Raw genomic sequence first — 23,855 nt, 5'->3', positions numbered from 1 at the left:
TAAATCTCCTTTATATTGAAAAATGTAAGATGAGGGAAAAATTGAATGGGTTGGAAAGGTAGTTTTACAACTAATACTTCATTCATTTTAACTATGGATAGGAGGGAAAAATTAAAATGTTCTCACAAATCCTGGATACAAACTCTCATATTTTATGCTACTTTTAATCTTAAAATCTTAAAAGAAGGGCCATCTGGTATTACAGTAGAAATCACCACACTGTAACATTTTCAATTAAAAATAATTGTATATATGATAAGCTTTTCCTTAGGGTTATTCCCCTTAGGGAATAACCATCATTTTCTAAAATAATTGTATCAAAGACACATGATTTTTAAAAAGGAATTATCTATAGACATGTTAAAAGTTTAGAATAGAGCTATCAAAGTTTTATTCTGCATTTGGGTACATTGGCATTTCAAAAGCCAACATTTGTAACCTAAAATATCTTCAGACTTTAACACTAGTTAATTTAAGTTCCTCTGAAAATAAATAGGTGCCAGACAGGTTTTTGTTGTTGTTGTTTTCTTTGTTTTTGGCTTTTCATGGGAGGAGACCTAGGGGGAAAAAAATCACCTCTTTGATTTCATGAACTTCTAACTGAATTTTTTTAATGAATAAACTTTGTTTTTAGCACATTTTCCTATGGAAAAATAATTGCTGGAAAGGTAAAAATATTGGTAGAAAGGTAAGCTCAAATAACCAATGGTGATACTTTATTACTCACATAATATCCTACATCTTTTCTGATATTTGCATGCTAACTTGGAATTTGAAAGGAATAGAAGATATCCCTGAATATCTGAAGTTTGGTCCTGAATGCCTATTTGAGAACTAAATTTCTTTTTTCTTTTGTTCTTCACCAATCTCTTAGGTGCTAAGAGCAGATTTCATTTTTGTTTTTAAGCAGAGAAATGAAGGGAGTAGAACCATTTAATAGCCACATGTCCAAAGATTTAAGGCTCAATATGAAAAATACCAATTCTAACAATCAGAATTACCTAAAGTTTAGTTTATTTGCCCTAAGATGAGTATTTCATCTTTAAACATGATTACTTGTCAAGAGTTTCAAGTAGGTGCTCAACTAAATGGTGAACCCATTAGTATTAGAGGATTTGGTCTATATGGGACAATATGTTCAAATTAGTACACATAAGGATTTATCACATAAAAGTAGTCTCAACAATGTAAATAATCATGGTCATAAGATAACTCTGTGACCCATTTACTTTCGCAAGACAAGAGAAAATTTAGAACTGTCATTTCTCTTCAAGCAAATCAAAGTCAACAATTAAAAATCTATTTGAAAACATCATCAAACAACTTTCACAACCACTATAATATTTTTAACTGATTTGGGACTTCTTTTGGATATAAATACATGTGTGCTAGGGTGCAGGTGAATGAGCATTTTTTTAAGATTTTATTTATTCATGAGACACAGAGAGAGAGAGAGGAGCAGAGACATAGGCAGAGGGAGAAGCAGGCTCCATTCAGGGAGCCTGATGTGGGACTCAATCCCAGAACTCCAGGATCACTTCCTGAGCCGAAAGCAGATGCTTAACCACTAAGCCACCCAGGTGTCCCCAGGTGAATGAGTGTTAAGTGTATGTATATTGTGTGTACATGTGAATATACAGTATACATGTGTCTGTGATTTTAAAAAAAATTTTTTTGTGTGTCTGTGTTTTAAAGAGCCATTTTGTGGTGAGCCCAGATTAATGCCAATTTCAACTGGATGTGAGTTAAATTATAATTATATTAGCTAATCTTTAGAAATAAAGTTTAAGGATGAAGTAGTTATAGATTTGGACTTTTAAGAATAGTTTAGATCTAATACTGTAATAGATTAATAAATAACATCATCAAGGAGACCTATTATATTTTCCTAAAGTCACTCATAAAGCTAGATGGCAGGCCTGTGATTTGCTCCTATGCAATTAAGTAAGAACTAAAATGTCTGATGCTAATAATCCAAATTACACTGTACTACTTGAACCACTTAAGTTCTTTCCTCTGTAAAATAAACACCAAGCATGCCCCATCCATAGATTCATAATGACTGGCAACCAGTTCCAACTTCTAAAGTGAAATAACAGCAACCACACCTTTCTTCACTCATAAATGCAAAATCGCACACAGACCACACAGCTGGCATCAATTAACTCTGATTAAAAATATTATAGCTGATTTGGCATCAGAGCGTTCATTCCCAACCCTTCCGTTCTGCACTGTGTCACTCAGCCAATTTCATTTACATCAATTGAAAACTAGCATAAAAAGGATTAGGCAAACGGCAATCTAATAAAATGCAAACAAAAGAATATTAAAATTTCACCACCCCCTGTTTTTTTCCTATTTCAGCTGTAGTTGAGATGTAGCCAAATGGAAACCATTTAAAATGTTAAAGATGTTTTGGGACATTTTGTGATAGACAGCTTATTTAAACTGACTGGATCCAAAGCAACTATACCATATCTATGAAAAAACACTATAAATGAACAGTGCTTACTCAATAGCAGGATAATTAGAAGCAAATGGAAAATTATAGCAAAATGTAAAACAGTACTGTTTCACTTTATGGCCTATTTTAAAGTGAACAGAACACTTAGTTTGCCAAAGGCCCTTGTTTTGAAGAGTACTATAAAAATGTACACACCTGCTTGAAGCTAATTGTAGCATTAACTACCTGAATTGCAAATGGTAATAGGCAACTGTAAATACTGGGAGTGATTTGAGCCAGTGACTAGATGCACATTTTTCCAGGCATTATTCAGCAAGATGCCTTTGTAATCTTAAGCCTAATATTTTTTGTAAAGATATAGCCAACATGTAAAATAAAACTTTAAAAGATTCATTTAAAATAAATCTTTTTATTTTCTATTTTAAAGTTCTTTTCTCAAATTAAAGATAGAATTCAGCTATTATGCAATCTGTGTCTAACTTTTATTCTACATATATAAATTATATATATATATTTTACATTTTTTTCATTTATCTCTACTCAGAGTTTAAAAAAAAAATCACAAATATGGTCTTAATTTCCCTGCATAAAATTGTTTGAATTCCTCCCTATTACTCTAATATTCAAGCTTCAAATTCCTACTATGTATGACCTTATCTTTTCTGTCATGAAAGTACCTTCATTTACCACTACTCCTTTACTCTCTCCTTTGCCACTATCCTCAGTTCTTTGCACGTGTAATCTTTGTTTTAGTAATACATTATTGTTTTAATTCCCTTTATGTCTCTGAGTCTCTCTTGCCCCTAGGCACTGAATGCAATATTTTCTTTGAATATGACATTTCTCAACCTAGAATATTCACCTCATCTCATTGTTCTTTAATTTTGTTCTCAGTTTAGGGGCCGCATCCCTTGAAGAATCTCCTAGACTCATTAATCATGTTGGTGCCCAGTGTATATGCTGCAGAGTTGCATTTATTACCTTATCAAAAGGCACTTGAATTGCCTGCTTACTCATCTATGTCCTTATTGACTAAGTTCTATGGGATAAGGAAACATGTCTGTCTTATCTGACATTGTATCCCAGCCCTGGTACACAGTTAAGTCAATACGTGTATACTGAGCAAATGAATGAATAACACAATCTGCAAAAATTCGTACTTGGCATTAGTTGAAAGGGAAAACAATAACTGGACTTTAAGGATTGACTGTCTCTGGGGGCTAAGAGTAAGTGAGGGACAAAATCAGTCACTGTCCCTTGAGAAAGTTACTTCACCAAAATAAAATGAGATGACATGGAGATAATGATAATGGTGCCTATTTATCTCACAGGATTTTCAGAAACTTAAATGAAATAACATATGAAGGTATTTGGAAAGGGCTTTATTTGTGTGTATGTTATAAAACAAAAAGTGCACCAGACCAGTTAAAAAAGCAAGGAAGACTTTATTCAAGATTACTGCAATAGAGGGAAGAGACTACTGCAATCAAAGAAACTGAATGCTGGGATGCCTTGGTGGCTCAGTGGTTGAGCATCTGCCTTTGGCTCAGGTCATGATTCTGGGGTCCTGGGATTGAGTCCCACATCAGGTTCCTCACAGGGAGTCTGCTTTCCCCTCTGCCTATGTATCTGCCTCTCGCTCTGTGTCTCTTAGGAATAAATAAATCTTTTAAAAGAAAAGAAAATACTGAATGCAACTCCACTGAAACAAAAGGTAGAAGTGTTTTTAAGTACTGGGATGAGTTGGTGAAAAAGTACTAGAGGATATTAAGGCTCACAGATGATTATGCCATCTGTGTTTGCTGACCTGGTACTTACTGAGCTAGGCTCCTACCTTTCCACAGAGATAGGCATTATCCTTCCTGATGATTACATTTTTAAGGAATTGCTCCCAGGTTCTTGAAACAGGCATTTTTGGGTTGTTGATTTACATCTCAAAAGAACAGAGAAAGAATCTACAACTGCAAGTTTCCCAAAGTAAATGTTCTAATAAAAGGGAGGTCAGAAAGAAACCTGTCTAAAGTTTAGTCAAGCTGAGGGGAACTCTTTAAAGCTATGTTTACCAGTATCAACTATTTTACCATTAATTAAATAGTAGGGATAAAGGTAAACTGATTTGATATTTTTTAGGGATAAAAGTAAACTGATTTGATATTTTTTAAACATTGTGGATCTGCATTTTTTACTATTTCCAATAATATCATTTGTATATGCCACGTAAGGCCAACACATTCTTGAAATTAAAATGACATTTTATACTGCTAGAGACTTTGCTCCATAAAATATACTGTGCAAGTCAGAACTGAAGCTAATGAGACTATAATGAGATATACCTTCAGATAGTAGCAAAAAGAAAGGCACTAAGGTACTAATTAGCAGGTGATAGGCCATACCAAATTTACATCACTTAACTCCTGGCTGGAAATTATAGGCTGCTAATCTGGAGGCCACGGAATTCTAGAACATTATAAAATGTATTTTACCTCCTAGGAAGAAGCATTTTTCTCAAAGTTACTTGAGTATTTGAATAGACCTGTCTGAGAAGTTACTAACCACCTTTAACTCACCAAATGTGTTCAACTTCTTCACTAGGTTTCCAATTTTGCTAAAAATGTCATAAATCTCATGTCACAACACAGACAACTACTATTTAATCAAGAGGGTAACGAGCTAAAGTATGACACCTTGCTGATTGAACTTCCTAATGTAATTTCAACCTTCAAAAGCAGCTTTTGTGTAGTATTCATATTTAAGGGAAGCAAACATGATGGAACTAACACTCTAGGTTCAGGTACAACTGTAATGACTACCTGCTACCTTAATTAAGATACCTTAGCTTCAAGCTTACAGAAAAGCTTATCACCTGAGAAGTTGCTGTTAAGAAAAGAGTTAAACTCAAATGGTGCTTCTTACAGTAACTAGACTTCAGTGACCTCAAAATGGAAATAGAGAGATACATTTAATCAAGAAGGATGAAAGAAAATGTTAGTGCCTAAGAATAAGAATTATTCTGATCTTGGGATCCCTGGGTGGCTCAGTGGATTAACGCCTGCCTTTGGCCCAGGGTGTGGTCCTGGGATCCCCGGATCGAGTCCCACATCGGGCTCCCTGCATGGAGCCTGCTTCTCCCTCTGCCTGTGTCTCTGCCCCACCCCCCGTCTCTCATGAATAAATAAACAAAATATTTTTTTAAAAAAGAATTATTCTGATCTCAGGTGGGTGCTGTGTGGTTCTAGCAAAGCCTATGCTGTGAGGATAACCCCCCTACATCAGCTTTATGCACAGAGAAACAGCCTCATGATTCTAGTCTACACATCCAGGCCAACTCTCTCACAAGCAGGTTCTTGTTGGGATAAGAAGGAGAAGAGTATGAATAAGGGTGGGGAGGCACAGAATTATTTTTTAAAAAATTCCTCAAATCTCATGCCTTCTTTTTATTAGGCAAGGCAAACACAAAGGACAAGATATTTCACGTAAGTTGCAAAGATCCTCAGAGAAGAGTCTCTTCTTAAAAAAAAAAAAAAAGATTTTATTTATTACTCATTTGAGGGGTGGGAGAGGGAGGAGCAGAAGGAGAGGGACAAGCAGACTCCATGCTGAGCACAGAGCCCCACATGGAGTTCAACCTGAGGTGAAATCAAGAGACCAATGTTTAACCGATTGAGCCACCCAGGCACCCCTCCACAACCTTATTTTGCAGCTAATGTTTGAAAGGCTACTGCTTAGGAAATTTCCTAAAGCTTTAATGTAGTTGTTTATGATCCTTGGTAAAACTATGCAAGAGCTTATCAATCTCTTCTGCATAATTTCTGAGGTTATATAAGGAAGGTTGTATAAGGAAAAAAATGTATCTTTGGAGCAAGATAAAAAAAAGGACTGAATACTTTTCTAAGGTTATTAACTGCAGAGAGAAGTTTAAAATCTCTCTGCACCTCATCTTGTCCTGAGAAGGTACACTCAATCCTATACTACAGTTGCTATAAACATCAGAAGGAACAATATATTTGTACATGTCTAACACAGTATCCAGCACATAGCATTAATAAAAATTAGTTTTCTTCCCTCATAACTAAAATTCTATTGCCAGATTTCTCAATAAAATTAGGGGGCATTAGAAACTCTGAAGGTATATGTTAATTAAAATGGGGGAAAACTTAAATATTGCCTTGGGAAAATCAGCCCATTTAACATTCAGCCCATTTGTTATTTCCATGTATATTCTAGAACATTAGAAACTAGTAGGAAAGTGTATCCAGCACTAGCCTCAGAAGATGTAAACATATTTCTTTGTTTCAGCTCTATTCTTCTATTGTAATTTTTGAGGATTACTTTAGAGTTCTTAGTTATATTATAGCTGGTCCAGGATGGCTAAACGACAAAACAAAAAAACCCACAAATATGAAATGTTTTGCTTCCTTAAAGTCAAGACTGTTGCAAGGTATAAAGCTCTACTGGGAGTCTCTAGGAGATAGTCTCTGAGATATGCATGTCCTTCTAGCCTTGCATAAAGGAAAATTCCAAAAAATAATAATGTTATAAGTATTTTAACTGGTAAAAATGACAGATAAACATGTCAGAAGCCAAAGTCTACTGTAAACTACCTGCTGATATTTGACCTACAACTGAGCATATATTAAAATTAGGTGTCTGCTCTGTCTCTCCTTAAATGTATTAGACAGTTCAGAAAGCAGATCTGTAATATCAGCTGCAAAAATCTTCTAGGAGATAGTCTGTATTTCCATAAGCATGGGGACTTATTCCATGTACTACACAAACACCTCCTTTGCCCTTTTAAGATGCAGAGTGCAAGGACTAAAGAGACATCCCATGCACAAATGGCAGCAGAGAGATTCCATGTATTTAATCTATAAAAGGCTATTAGTTACTCAAAAACTAAGATGTATCAAAGAGCCAACACCATAAAACTCTAATATTCCTCAACATCAGAATATTTTCTATTACCAAGATTTTTCCACCCTGAAAAGAATCTAGTGTTAACTCATGCAGGGTGTTACTATGGAAGCATTAAGAATAAATTTAAAAATGTTGCAAAACCCCTGAAATAATTAAGACCTTTTTAAAGCTAATCTATGATCATCAAAAAATTTCTTCAATATTATCAGAGATTTGCAAATTTGTGCTTAAAATCCTGTTTTAAGGAATTTATAAATGGGCTACGAGCTTAATATATTATAATTGCCTGAAGAGTTTGCTTTATGCAAGATTGTTTTTGTTCTATCAGTACAAATGCTGTGAAAACGAGAAAGATGTCTTACTTTGACAGTAATTAATAATATAGACATTGGTAGATGTAAAATTCAAATGTAGAAATTGTATGTGTTACAAATTTAATTATTATAACTACTTGTTTTTGATTGCTGTAGAGCAGTTTTTGTTGAAAAAATAGTTTTGTTATGCTTAAGATTAATACAACAAAGTGGAATAACTGCTATTAATACTCCCAATTCTGGGCCTGCAAAATATATTTAAAAATCTGACATTATAAAGACTAACAAAGGCAAAAGTCAGATTTAAAGATGAAAAGATCTCTAAGACAGAGCTGACCTAAGTAATCTACTAATATTGTTGTTTAATCCTAATAATTCTTTAACATTTAATGAACAAATACTATGTATCAAACACTGGAAGCAGCTCTGGGGATACAGCAGGAAGCAAAACAATATGATTTCTGATTTCAAGAAATGCAGAATCCAGAAACAAACAAAAGAAGGCAAAGATTGAACAGACTGAACAGGTTGATTAACTCCTTGCCAACTACCCTTCACTTACATCCTTTCCCCATAAAGGTGATAATTAGTCATGGTAACTTCAGTGGTGAACCTTCATGGTCATATAGCTGATTTTTGCTTGTGTGTATTTTAAGCCATTTTTGGCACACATACAACTGATGAAACATTTCTAGAAACTCTGATATCTGAAGTTTTAAAGATTACTAAAAGCCTATCAGTGTTGATAGCACACACTATTTGACTTTCGAATTCTTAAAACAGCAGAAGTCCCAATAATGAGTTTCCAAAATGGATGAATTCAGAGATGGCAATAGTAAAACACATATGATGATACAAAACAATTCAATTTAACAGAGATTATTGAGCTGTCACTAGGTACACAGCACCATTCCAGGTGTTATGAGAGATTGAGAGATAAAAATAACATCATTCTTTCCTGAAAAAAATTTCCTGATTAAGGTCTTCAGCCGCTCTAAGTTTCTAATATGCTATTGGATGTACAACCTCAGGTATCTTCAATGAGTTAGTATTTCTGCTTTAATTTTGTAAAACACCTCAGGATCTACTGATTGCTTTGCCTTCAATTTTTCTTTGCTTTTACTTATTTTGGATTTACCCTGATCTTCTTTTTGTGCACATACTGAAGTTGTCGGGTAAGGATGCTGTATATATGTGAATAGAATCAAATTAAACAGAACGTACTGTTTTTGTTATCCCTATTAATTTTATTTCTATTTCTTGTCCTATGAACATCAAGAGAAGGGTACTAAAATCTCTGATCAAAATTATGGATTTATCTAATTTCTTTTTACTTAGATCAATTTTGGCTTAATGTATTTTGAAGTAGTGCTATAAGATACATAACTACTTAAGGCTGTTAGGCCTTTTTGATGATTGACCCCTTTATCATTATGAAGTGATTATCTTTATTCCTAGTAATATTCATCATCTTAATGTAGGCTTTTCTGATATTAATGCAGCCATGATGGCTTTCTTATAAAGACTAGTAATTCTATGGTATTTATTTCTCCACTTTTTCTTTCAGTTATCTTGTCTTTATTATTTTTCTGTAGAAAGCATATTGTTCAGTTTTTCCTTTTTTAAAAGAATATTTATTTGAGAGAGAGAGAGCATGTACACATGCATGGAGGGGAGGGGCAGAGGGAAAAAGTCTTACACAGACTCTACACTGGGTGTGGAGCCAGACATGCAGAGCTCAATTTCACATCCCAAGATCACGATCTGAGCCAAAACCAAGAGTAGGAGGTTTCATGTGGTATTTATTCCTTTTTTTCCTTCTTTGGAATTATTTAAATTGTGTAGTTTTAATGACTTTCTTGTTATATACACTAATGGCTTAATAGCTATGCCTTTTATTTCTTATTGATTTCCCTAGGATTTATAATATTCATTTTTAATGATCACAGTCTATTTTCAATTATGTTATACTAATTTATTTAAAGTTTAAGAAATATATTCATATTCCTCTTTCCACCTTTTGTGCCTTTTGTTTTGGCACATGTTAAAAACTATATAAAATATTGTTCCATTTTTGCTTTAAATGGTCAAACACCTTTGAGGGTGCCTCGTGGCTCAGTTGGTGAAGTGATCAACTCTTGGATTCAGTTCAGATCATGATCTCAAGGTCCTGGGATTGAGCCCCAAGTTAGGCTCCACAATCAGTGGGAAGTCTAAGGATTCTCTCTCCCTCTTCCTCTGCTCATTCCCCTGCTCTGTCTCCTCTCTCTCAAAAACAAATAAATTAAAAAAAAAAAAAATGAGTGAAGCACCTTTGAATAAAATTAAAGGATAAAAGAAAATTTTTAAAAAAAATAACACATATTTACTATTTTCAATACTTTTCATTTCTTGGCTTAGATCTAAAATCATTTTCCTTCTCTCATATTTTTTTGCTTAAAAATAACTTTTTTACTTTAATTTTTGAAAGATAATTTTCTGGTAAAGAATTCTGTATTGACAGATTTTCCTTTTTTACCATTCAGAATATTAAAATCATCCCTCTTTTCCTTTGGCTCTCAGTTTCTAATGATAATTCTATGGTAATTATTTTTGCACCTATGTAGGTATTATTAAGATTTTCTGTTTTACGTTGGTTTTCAGAAACTTGATAATGATGTGCTTGGTGTAGTCTTCCTTGTTAATATTCTACTTAAGGCTCATTAAACTTTTGTATCTATGAGGTTCTGATTTTCTCAAATTTGGAAAAACATCAACCACTATTTTTCAATTTTTCTGCATTTTCTCCCTGGGACTCCAATTACTCATACATTAAAGTACTTGATGCATTCCCAAAATTCACTGAATCTTTATTTTTCTCTGTGCCTCATTTTGTATAATTCTGTTATGATTTATTCAAGTTCACTAACATTTTATTCTTAAATTGTTCTTACATTTAATTCTTCAATGTTTGATCAGTTATTAAACTAATCTAGTAAAAGTTTCATTTCAGAAATTTAATGTTTTCATTTTTAGAATTTCCTTCTGATCCATATTTTTCTCTAAATTCTGAGCATACTGAGCATTTTTTTTTTAATTTTTTTATTTATGATAGTCACAGAGGGAGAGAGAGAGAGGCAGAGACACAGGCAGAGGGAGAAGCAGGCTCCATGCACCGGGAGCCCGATGTGGGATTCGATCCGGGGCCTCCAGCATCGCGCCCTGGGCCAAAGGCAGGCGCCAAACCGCTGCGCCACCCAGGGATCCCCATACTGAGCATATTTTAATAGCACACTTAATGTCTTTGCTAATTTCATAATCTCCATCATTTGTTTCTATTGACTGATTTTTCTACTGGTATGGATCACAAATCCCTGTACATATTAAGGATTTTTTAAAAAAATGTTTATTTCATTTTGAGAGAAAGAGAATGATGAAGAGAAAAAGAGGGTACCTGTGGGGTAGGGGCAGAGGGAGAAGTAGACTCCATGCTGAGCAGAGACCCTGACATGGGGCTCCATCCCAGGACCCTGGGATCATGATCTAAGCTGAAGGCAGATGCTTAAAGGACTGAGCCACATTTTTTAATGGATTGCAAACATCTTAAATTTTATATTGTTTAGTGCCCGGTATTGCTGTAGTCTTATTGAGTATTTAAACTCCTTTTGGCAGGCAATTAAGTTACTTATGAATCAGTTTAATCCTTGGAAGTCTTGATTTTTTTTTCTTTTAAAAAATGAGTCTTAACCCTAAGACTAAGGTATGGTATTTCTGGAATCTCCATTGAATGTCTCCTGTTTTCTTCAAAATCTCTTCACTCTGATTCCTAGAAACTCAAGCAAATAGTGCTGAGTAAGCTGGAAATTAGACTTATAATTTTCTGGCAATTCTTCCTTATAAATTTTTCACTGGCTACACAAATTTCACCCTATTCATGCATAGACTGGTAAAGATATAAAAACCCTCCGTGGATTTCTAGAGCTCTTTCTCCATGTATCTCTCTCCTTTCAACTATACTGACACAAACTTTCACCACCTTGACCTCCCCAGACTTTGATATCTGTTCCTTCAACCCATCTAGGTTCCTTTTGCGATTCTTTGCCTAGGAAGATGGTGGAACTTCGTTTACTTTCCTTTCCTCAGGAATCACAGTCTTACTTTGATTTTAGCTTTTCTTTTTTCTTTTTCTTTTCTTTTAATTCTTTTTCTTTTGTGACTTTGGTTTAAATTCTAAAAATAGTTGTTTCATATTCCTTTCCATCTTTCTGGTTGATTTTGGTGGAGGGAAAATGTGGACCTAGAAAATGTAGACCCTCTTCCTATTCATTATTGCAGCATAAAAATTTATTTTTATTCTTGGATAAAATCATCATTAGTACTAAAAATGAGGATTTAAGTCTTCCAAATAAGTAAAAACAATATTCTAGAATTTTAAAATAATTTTATATATTTCTTATTAAAAAGGTCAAAATAAATAAAAAGCTATGAAAACAAAGAATAAAGATATTAAAAATAAGAAAAAAATGAATGTTATGAAAATAAAAAGCAGGGTACAAAACTCAATATTTTTGGTCCTGAATCTGTGTGATTTGAGAATATGTACTATGATGGTGGTAGTAGTGGTCTGTGTGTGTCTGAGTACACAAAGAGAAATTACACTAAAAAAAAAAGATATGCTGAAATTATCTTTCTTTATTACAAAGTTACTGAATACTTGTTTCAAGGTCCTTTGATATTGTTCACAGATTGCTGAGCTGGAAGAGTTTCCAAGATATCAGTTGCAGGTTTCTATTTGTATTCCCAAGCATAGGCGAATAAAATAAGAGTGTATTAAACTGGGCTATTAGACAGTTCTGTTTTACTTCTTTGTTGAAAAAAACTGACCTTGACATTCTGTTACAAAACTGAACTAACCAGGAGTACTCTTAGCTCTGTTTACTAATATAATGAACTCCAGACAGATACATTTACTTAGTAAATGATAACTAATATATTGACATATACTTCTAAGTTCAATAATGCCAAATTTCTAGTATATCTGGTTATCATGTGCTGTTTAGGTTTTCACCTGAATTTCTCATTGGTATTCACTTTATGTTCTTAACTAGACTACAGGTTCTTTGCTGTTAGCATGGTTCAGCCCACTGACTTTAATTCTATTCCTACTTTGTTTTTTAAGTTTTGCTTATTTAAGTAATCTATATTCCCAATGTGGGGCTTGAATTCATGACCCCGATAACAAGAGTTGCATGCTCTTCCACCTGAGTCAGCCAACATCCTTATTCCTAGTTTTGATACTTACTAACATTATAATTTTAAGTAACAGCCTCTCTGGACTTCAATTTCCTCATCTCTATGTCACGCCTACTTTTGTTCTTAAAGTCATTTGATTTTTATTTTTCTCTGTCTTATATAGGGCTTGGGACTAGGCTATTAGTATTACTCTAGAGAAATGAAAAAAAGGGAGATGGTTTCCTGGTATTTTTTAGAAGCCTAAGATAGACCAGATAGCAACACCTCACATGCACACAAATACACACACACACACTAAATATCAAATCCATATATATATATAGACACATTTATGATCGTACATATATAAAATTAAGAAAACATAGATGTGAAAAAGACAAAGGTGATTGTCCTGAATATCAGAAAGTAATTCTTATATAAATGCAATGCATAAAATGTTACTGGATGGAAAACCTTCTACTAAACAGTTGCCAATGCCCACATATACTAATTTATAAATGTAGTGATTACAAATAAAAGTCACAAAATACTGTTATTTATTTATTTATTTATTTATTTATTTATTTTTTAAAGATTTTATTTATTTATGAGACAGAGAGAGAGAGAGAGAGAGAGAGAGAGAGAGGCAGAGACACCGGCAGAGGGAGAAGCAGGCTCCATGCAGGGAGCCCCATGTGGGACTTGATCTTGAGTCTCCAGGATCAAGCCCTGGGCTGAAGGTGGCGCTAAACCGCTAAGCCACCGGGGCTGCCCCCAAAATACTGTTATTTAAACTGAAAAAAGTATTCCACATTTTTCTGAAAAAAGTGATCACAGGAAAATAGATTATCTTAAAGAAAAGAACTTTGTTGCTAAATATTCAAGGGTATTCAAAAGTTAAAATAATGGGAACTCATAATATTAGTACATGAAACTGATGAAAACAGGATAATCCAGGAACATCTATAACTATATTCTATTATGTTAGGTAATAAAGTGTGATATCCCGTAATTGTGCAATGGGTGAAGAAAGCAGGAAATGGTTATTTTGTCACCAAACATTTGGGAACAAAATAACAAATTACTTCTTTACATAATGCTAATCAACAAAATTATTTCCAATGAATTAAAGAGCTAAAAGACAATATAAACCTTAAGAATTCTGGATGAAAATGTAGGTAGCTAATAACATATACTTTGTGTGGGAGAGGCCTTAAGACCTCTGAAGAACCCAAAAGAAAAAGACCAAGGGATCAAACTACATAAAAATTCAAACATCCGCACCTTTAAAAAAAAAAAAAAAACCCTCAAAAACAAATTAAGATGACAAAAACAACCTTGAAGAAATTACTTATATTTTATGGAAAACAAAGGACAGCTTTACTTACTTGCTTTTCCATATCAATAAGAAAATATAAACACAATTAGAAAAAGTCAAAGGACATAACTAGGCAACCAATCACAAAAGAAGAGATACAAATGGTTACCAGACATAACGAATACTTAGTCTCTCCAGTGGAATAATATGCAGAAATCTTGCAAAATTGTCAAATATTAAAAGTACTAACACTCAATGTTTGAAATAAACATTCTTGTTTGTATTTTTAGATTTTGCTATTGGAGATACCATATAACCTTCTGCATAAAATAGAGAGATAATATATCTATAACCCTAGGAAAGCTTATATCTTTCCACACAGTGATTGTGAAAATTAATTATGAGGCATTGGCTTAGAACTCATTCCAAAGGCATGATGGTGGGAACAGTATGCCCAGGGTGCTGGCAATAAGGAGGGGCATTGTGTATAGAGAATTTATAACAATAATAAAGCTGACTAAAAGCCAGTTTGCTTTTTATGATCACCATGCACAGGCAATTTGAAACAATATCGGTGATTTAAATACTCCTCCCCACCAAGTTGAACTGCCTCACTGCCTAACCTTGGTGTTCTACTTTTCTAAGGAAATACAAAAATACTTCTGTGCAAAAATATTTGATAAATAATATTCACCATCCTATTCTTTAATATTAAAAAACTGTCCTAAATGACTAACATTATAGGATTAGTAAAATAAATCACAGAACATTCATATTTCACAATCATTAAAAATCGTGGTGCTATTTTGTGTTTGTTCACCTATGGTGTAGTATTAAATCAAATACCGAACAAAAATTCTACTCACAATGCATTTTTAAATATATTTATTTATATTACAAAATTCTGAATAGCTTTAGTCACAATCTGATTTTAAGTGTATTTTTATCATACTATAGGAGATATCAGTAAAGATAAGTAAGATCTGTAACACCCATTCCTCCCGACACATAAACATAGACACACATTCATATGCACATTTTTTTTACTAGAACAGTTGTTCTCAAACTTGGCTGTACATTAGAACAGCGCTGGGGGCTTTTAAAATCCTAATACCCAGGATACATCCAAATCCATTAAACCAGAAACCCGGTGGGAGAGGGGAGGGATGTGGCATCAGCATTTCTAAAGATCCCCTGATGTGTCCAACATTCAGCTAAATTTAGAACCAATCAACTACTGCAGCTCACTTGTGGTCGGTGGACCTGCAGTAGCAGCAACCCCTGGGAGCTGGTTAGAAGACAGGATCTTGGGCCAGGTTCAGACCACAATCAACATTTTAACAAGATTCTCAGATGATTTCATTAAAGTTCAAAAAGCACCGATAGGGCACTTCTATTTTTCAGCTCTCCAATACACAATTTCATAGGAGGAAAAGACTTCTGATGTTTCAAGTAAGTCTGAAAAATACTAGATTTCTAAAATTCTCTCTAAAACATCTGTGATTCTTATTCATTTTACCCCCCTTCATCTAGAAGTGAGTGCAGATCAGTTTTGCTTACCCATATTCAATAGGAAAATTAAGCAATTAGAGATTCCTTGGAAACAGGTTTAGAAAGTAATGCATCTCCCTTGCTCTTGGGACCAACAAATTCATGATTTTTTTTTCTCTTAGACAAGAGAATCAGACATTCTTTTCTCTTAGACAAGAGAAAAAATTTTCCAGACTTTGAGTTCAATATAAACTTACTGGATTGTCTTTTTGCAGAGGTATATTAGCCAAGTAATTTCATAAACTGAGCTTTAGTAAATTTGCCAAGTCTCTAGGAATTAATGATATCTCTTGTCCAGATCAAAAGAATAGCTGAGTCACTCATATATGTCATTCTAATCCCAGAGGTTGTATAAGTAACAAACTGCAAGGGTGTAAAGTTAATAAAAGAAAAAAAAATCAAAGCTTGGGGAGGGGTATTAAAGTGAGATAGACTTTTAAATTGAGAAAACAATTGCCATACAAAGTATTTTGGGTAGGGACTAAATTTACATAATGGAAATTCTAGGCAACCTGAATCAATGCAAATAACCCAACGCAATAACAACTTTATTAAGATAACAGCTATATACATATAGAAAATAAAGGCTTTTCCCTCAGCCATGAAATAGTATTCTCCTAATAGAAACCAGCATTACAAACTCTCAGTAACAAGAAAATTAACTGATACACTGATGTTTCTTGTGTTAACATATTAATGCAAACTCAGTTTCTCAGTAGTTTCTGTTATAAATATCACTCCTGTTATATATGGTGGATGAAAGTTTAAATTGAATTCCACACCAAAATTTTGATTAGTGCTCTAGAGTTTTTAAAGAATTTTCTCTTTCTTTATTCATCGAATATGCATCACGACTCTGTAATGGATTGTCATCCCCATTTTAGTGCTAGAGAAACTAAAAGTTGGAGGAGTGCTAGGTATTTACCCAAAGAATACAAAAATATTAATTCAAAGGGATATATGCACCCCACTGTTGGTAGCAGCATTATCTTCAATGGCCAAATTATGAAAATAGCCCAAGTGTCCATCAACTGATGAATGGATAAAGAAGATGTGGTATACATATAAAATGTAAATATTATTCAGCCATAAAAAAGAATGAAGTCTTGCTATTTGCAATGACATGAATGAAGCTAGAGAGTATTATGCTAAGTGAAATAAGTCAGTCAGAGAAAGGCAAATACAATATGATTACACTTATGTGGAACTTAAGAAACAAAACAAATGAGGAAAGAGGAAAAAATAGAGGCAAACCAAGAAACAGACTCTTAACTATAGAAAACACACTGATGGTTACCAGAGGGGAGGCAGGTGTGTGTGTGTGTGTGTGGGCGGGGGGGGGGGGGGGGGGGGGGGGGGATAGGTGAAATAAGTGATAGGAATTAAGAAATGTACTTGTTGTGATGAGCACCATGTGTTCTATGGATGTACCAAATCACTGTATTGTACACCTGAAACTAATATTACACTGTATATTAACTAACTGGAATTTAAATACAAACTGAAAAAAAAGTGGGAGCTACCATATCCAAGAACACCTGGATGTGGTAAAGCATATACTTAAACCTTGATCATTCATTTAAGCTTCCCCCATTCACAGCTTCTTCTCATGTAATTTCATTTTATTTCTTTCAATATTCATTTTGTTCATTATGTTTTCTGAGACAACACACATACCTATACATAACATCCACACCCTCACATACACTTTTGGATAATCCTGGCCAAAATCCATGTCATAGGTAATAACTTGTTAAATACATTCATGAAGGTTGACATTTTTAGATTCAGCTGCCCATCTCCACACAACCAAATATGATAGAATAGGGTCTTTTATGGTTTCACCCATTTATTCTGGGAGTCAACATTAAATTCTACTTCTCACACAGATTATTTTTAGTCACACTTACTCAAATCAGCAAGGGAATAGTTAGAAGAAAATATTATCAATCATTTTGCAAGGTAAAATTAATTTTTAACTGAATTCTATGCTTTTTTTTTTTAAGAAATGTCATACCACATCTCTTCATATGTGCCTAAACACTCACTACTGTATATACCCTGTTTTATTTTCAATGCTATTTTTTTTTTAGTGTTAAAAATTGTCTTGTATATTTTCATGGTACAACACAACACATGGAAAATTGGTGTATACATATCTAGAAGGCAGGTTAGAGTTTGTTTATTTAAATATAATGGTCACAAAATTTCTTGTTCCATTTTTCTTTCTTTTTTGTTTTTTTTTTTAAGATTGACTGATTTGACACAGAGGGAGAAGTATAAGCAGGGGGAGCAGCAGAGGCAGAGGGAGAAAGGAGTTGACTTCACACTGAGCAGGGACCCTGACATGGGGCTCAATCCCAGGAACTGAGATCATGCCCTTTTATGAAGGCAGACCCTTTACTGACTGAGCCACCCAGCCACCTTCCCACTTCATTTTTCTACAACTCATTTGGATTTACTCCTAATTTGTGAAGTTCACTTGATTATGTCCTTTTATGTGCCTATGGTAAGCATTTCTATGCATATCAAGGTGAAAGAGAATTTTTAGGGATTCTAAGAAATCTTGATATTAATGTTCTCGTATTTAATAGTTTTGCACTTAATAAAATCTCTACAGAAATAAGAAAACTCAAAGAGAAAATATTTGGAAATATATCTAAAATGAATGAATAATACCAAATACAATATGAACATTCAATACTCAAGTCCAAATAATTTCCATTCTAAATAATTCATAATCTTTCTAATCCCGTTTTATTTTCATTCAGGTAACAGGACAATTTTCAATATATAGGGATACCTTAGGGATATTCTGGTTATTAACACAGTATATTATGTCTTCCCTGTTCTTTGAAGGTAATTGTGGTCATTGCACAATATAGAAGTGAAAAATTTAAAAACCTTTAATTAAAGCTATTTGAAATTCAAAATTTTTTAACAATGCATTTATTTATCTATACATTTATACTGCTGATATGGATGCAACTGATTCAATTTCAGATCAAACTAAATTTTCAATCTAGCTCATGGAAAATCGGGGGGTTCTTAGTAAAGATTAAATGTTTTCCCATGTATATCATTAGAGTTAGAAAATCATACATTAACCAACTAATTTTTAAAAAGGAGAAACAAGGTATAAAATTTAAAGAAACATTAATTGTATCAAAAAGAAATTTATCTTCGTGGTAGTAATCTTCAAATATAGTCCCCTAATCCCCAACAGACTCTTTACACCCTTAAATATAAGCTGAAGTTTACTTGAGTATAGGCTGACACCACAATTTGCTTTTGAACCATCAAAGACAGTGTCTCTTTTTTTTTTTCTCTTTTTTCCTGTCTCTTATTTCCAAGGTTACATAATTTTTAAAAACCTTGTATCTTATACCTAGATCTCTGAAAATGCTTATTGTGGGGGATGCCAGCCCTATCTTGTAAAGAAGCCCTACTACATTGAAGCCACCATGCTGTGAAAAACCCAAAATGAGAGAGAGAATCAGAGACAGAGAGAGACAGAGAGAGAGAGAGAGAGAGATGATTGGCTAGCCCTCAGTTTTTTAAGCATCCAAATCCAGGCATCAGATATGTCAGTGAAGACACCTTTTCAGAGATTTCAGTCCCAGGACATATCTTAGGGAAGAACCCAGAAATCAGGCTAACAGGTAGAAAGAAATGAGGTTCCCATATCTGGCTTCAGTTGACTCATCTAACCATCTCTAACCACCTGAACCCCAGTTATCTCAGTTAAGACTTCAGAAAACAGGAAGAAGACTTAAGCCATTCTGACTCTATTCTGATGTAAATTTTGACCCAATTCAAGAATTGTAAGCATAATTGTTATGTAAATGAGTTTAAAAGAAGGTTTCTACATTTGGCCTCCAGATTGTTTATTCCTCACTGCAGACTGAGACCTGTTACCCCCAAATCCCTCCAATGCCAAACACAAATTTTTACAGATCCTTTTGTCTTAGAAATAACTACAAACAAGCAGATTTTTGGCCATTTAAGACCTGTCTGCTTTGCATATCCTGAGAAGACTCACTTAACATCTGATTGATGTTACTGATAAAACAAGCCAGTAGTTCAAAGACTCCAAGCTGCCACCGTTTTTCAGAGCCTTCGGACTCAAAAGACTTTTCCCATGCTGGTGATCAACATTACCTAGATCTCCTAGACAAGTAAACCCCGTCAGCAGCCTGTGGAAGACTCTTGCTTTGACGGGTTTGCCCACATGTAAACCTGTCTAAACACAGCCCAATAAAAGGCTTCTGTCACCTCTTGATCATATGTTATCCCTTAGGCTAGTCCCCCAAATCCCTTAAACTCCTACAATAATAAAATGACTTTCATTTCATGCAACTAAATTTTAGGGCTATTTGTTATGCAGCAACAATAAATAATAGAAGCAACTTAAATCATTTCCTTAAGGCATTCAAAGCCAGTTGTAAAACAACTAACTGCCCTGAGATACAATGTTGTAAAATTATAATTATTTTTAATGCATAAAAATGATCCAAGGTTGAGATGGTAAAGTTCCTGAAATAATGTTACTTTTTATGGTCTATCACATCCTTTGAAGAACTCTGAGATGAGAAAATGATTTAGAAAAAATAAGGAATAATATTCACAAGAGGAACTTCAACTGTTAATAATATGCAATATAAAATCACAACCACAAGCAATCTTGTCCATCAAAGACAAAAGGTTTTGGAAGTAATCAACTGTTCCTAAATTGTTAATATTAATGTTCCTTTTTTATTTGTTTTCATTTGCTTTTTGCCATCCATTAACATTCATTAGCAAAGAAGTTGCAGAAAACACTGAAGTAAAAAGAAAACCAGGAAAATTAATTTATTATGTGCAAACTCATAAATAAGAAACAAACTTCTTTATAACTAACATAATTAACCTTCTCAAAACTTACAGACTCTCATTATTGTTTTTTGGCAGTGTAACACTCTGATCCACTTGCCAAACACAGGTGTTCTATGTTAGTATCATCTGAGAACAGTGATGTGGAATTGTCCTATCACACATTTATGCTCTGCAAAATAGAGCAAAGGAGAATTAATATGGTGAGCCTTCTATTAGTTAATCTATTTGGCTATATCACACCTGGAGTTAAAAGAAAAACTGCAAGCTGGTCTCTGAACACTTATATTACAACTGAGCATGTCTCCTAGGGAAAGTTCCCAGATTGGGAATACCCCACTAATTCACAGGTGACTGATGTATGCTATGACTCTACTCAGCCATGTGAAAAAACATACCACAGACCAAAAAATTTGATACAGGAAAGCTTGGTTTTACTTCTCCCTTTGCTACTTACAGTATGATTTCAGGCAAATTTTATAACCAAACTAAGTCTTCATATATACATTTATAAAATCAAATTAATTTCAAATGCTCATTTTGAGGATGAGATATTATACATGTGAGACTGTTTCATATTAAGTAACTCATTATATAAGCAAGTTATTGTCTTCTTGGACTATTTTAAAATAGCACAATATTACATGAGTTTCAGGAAGAACATGATCTCTTTCTATTTTACTTACCAGGAATGTCCATCACATGACCTAACACTTTCAGAAAAAGTAAGTAGGCTCTGACTTTCATTATATTTAGCTAATGCCACTTATTTGCCATTTACATGGCATAATATGGCAAGATACATTGATTGGCAAAGAAATTATAAATAAAATAGTCCTGTAATGTCCAGTTAGAAGCTTTAAAAACAAAAAAAACAATATTGATATGATATGAATTGCCACACCTAACTCAAAATATCCAATTACATTCAACTTACAGAAAATTATTAATTATGATTTATCTTTATATTAATTAATCTTAAAATCAATGTGGAATAACTATTTTCTTTATTTTACAAATAAAGATTTGTAGGTCTCAGAGAAGGGCAGAGCCAAGTCTCTGAATTCTCTTCAACCTCTCCTTTATAAAAATTTGATTTCCACCTGCCAATTCTGAAGGAAGGCACAGTAACTACCTTTTGTTTGAAAAAGGGAACTGAGCCCTCATGGCCTCTGAAGACCTGTCTCCCCATCAGCATGCCTTGCCATCACCCAGCAGAAATATTTCGATTACAAAAAAAAAAAAAAAAAAAAAAAAAAAAAAGAAATATTTCGATTACCCGCAGTCCTTTGCCAAATCAGGCCAGTTTTGAGACACTAACTGGCTCCTCAACTCACTCAGGCCCATGCCAAAGATGTAAAATTTAGTTTGGATGCCCAATCCTTAATGCTTCAAAGTGTAGACCTTTAGCCAATGCTGTAGCCATTACTATGGAGCTAAACAAAAGAACAGAGATTACTGAACAGAGTTGGGAAAGTCCCAAAATAACAAAAGATGTGAGTGTTGCAAAGTCAATTGACTTAAAAGATAAATGTAAAAATATTGGTGTTAAACTTGTTCAAGTTGTTGCCAAGAACACAAATGAGGGGGCTGGGGATGGCACCACTACCACTATTATCTTGGCACACTCCATTGCCAAGGAAAGCTTTAAGAAGATTAGTAAAGATGCTGGTCCTGTGGAAATCAGGAGAGATGTAATGTTAGCTATTGATGCTGTAATTGTTGAACTTAAGTAGCTGTCTAAATCTGTGACGACTACTGAAGAAATTGCTGAGGGTGCTAATGTATCTGCAAATGGAGACGAACAAATTGGCAAAATTCTTTCTGAAGCAACGGAAAAGGTCGGAAGAAAGGATGTCATCAGATGAAAGGATGGAAAAACACTAAATGATGAATTAGAAGTTACTGAAGGCATGAAGGCATGAAGTTTGATCAAGGTTATATTTTTCTTTATTAATCATCAAAATATTAATTCCAAGATGCCTACGTTCTACTTAGTGAAAAGAAAATTTCTAGTGCCCAGTCTATTGTACCAGCTCTTGAAATTGCCAATGCTCACAGTAAGCTCTTGGTCATACTTGCTGAAGATGATGATGGAGAAGCTCTGAGTACACTCGCTTTGAATAGGCTAAAAGTGGATCTTCAGGCTGTAGCAATCTAAGCTCCAGCTTTTTGTGACAATGGAAGGAACCAGCTTAAAGACATGGCTATTGCTACTGGTGGTACAATGTCTGGAGAAGGGTTGACTCTAAATCTTGAAGATATTCAGCCTCATGACTTAGGAAAAATTGCAGAGGTCATTATGAACAAAGGTGTTGCTATGCTCATAAAAGGAAGAGGTGACAAGTCTCAAATTGAAAAACATATTCAAGAAGTCATCCAGCAGTTAGACATCACAACTAACAAATCTAAAAGGAAAAGCTGAATGAACCTCTGGCAAAACTCTCAAATGGAGTAACTGTGCTGAAGTTTGGTGAGACAAGTGATGTTGAAAGGAATGAAAAGAGTTACAGATAGATGCACTCAATGCTACATTAGCTGCTGTTGAAGAAGGCAGTGTTCTAGGAGGAGGTTGTGACCTGATTCGGTGCATTCCAGTCTTAGATTCAATAACTCCAGATAATTAAGATTAAAAAATCGGCATTCAAATTATTAAGAAAACACTCAAAATTCCTGCAATGACCATTGCTAAGACTGCAGGTGTTGAAGGATCACTGAGAGTTGAGAAAATTATGCAGAGTTCCTCAGAAGTTGGTATGAAGCTATACTTAGAGATTTTGTGAATATGGAGGAAAAAGGAATCATTGATCCAACTAAGGTTGTAAGAACTCCTTTCTTGGACACTGCTGGAGTGGCCTCTTTGTTAGCTACAGTAGAAGCTGTAGTCCCTGAAATTCCTAAAGAACAGAAGGACCCAGGAATGGGTGGAATGGAGGTTATAAGGCAGATGGCATGTCCTGATTCCTAGAATAGTGCTCTACCATTATTAATGAACTATGAGAGGAAGCTCAAGGAAGAGCTCCTCAACAATAACTTCAGAGAAGTCAGCTGAAGGAAATGACTGAAGAAAATCACTACAACCATCAGTTACTGGTTTCAGTTGACAACATATAAAGGTTGACTAATGTCACTGTGCCTACAAATAATTTTGTATTTTTGACTAAGACATTTGTATATTAATAATAACTGAGGAGAGCAAGAGCCACATACC

The 23,855-nt window shown here is 34.2% G+C and overlaps 1 pseudogene; it reads left to right on the top strand.

Moving 5' to 3' along the window:
- LOC112928099 (60 kDa heat shock protein, mitochondrial pseudogene) overlaps positions 1–23,612 on the top strand; it is a 30,781-nt pseudogene extending 7,169 nt beyond the window's left edge.
- The last annotated feature ends 243 nt before the right edge of the window (positions 23,613–23,855 follow it).

The sequence above is a fragment of the Vulpes vulpes genome, chromosome 6 (assembly GCF_048418805.1).
Source record: "Vulpes vulpes isolate BD-2025 chromosome 6, VulVul3, whole genome shotgun sequence".
Classification (NCBI taxonomy): Eukaryota; Metazoa; Chordata; class Mammalia; order Carnivora; family Canidae; genus Vulpes; species Vulpes vulpes.
The sequence above is the reverse complement of the archived record's forward strand: the minus strand, read 5'-3'. Positions and strand labels throughout refer to the sequence as shown.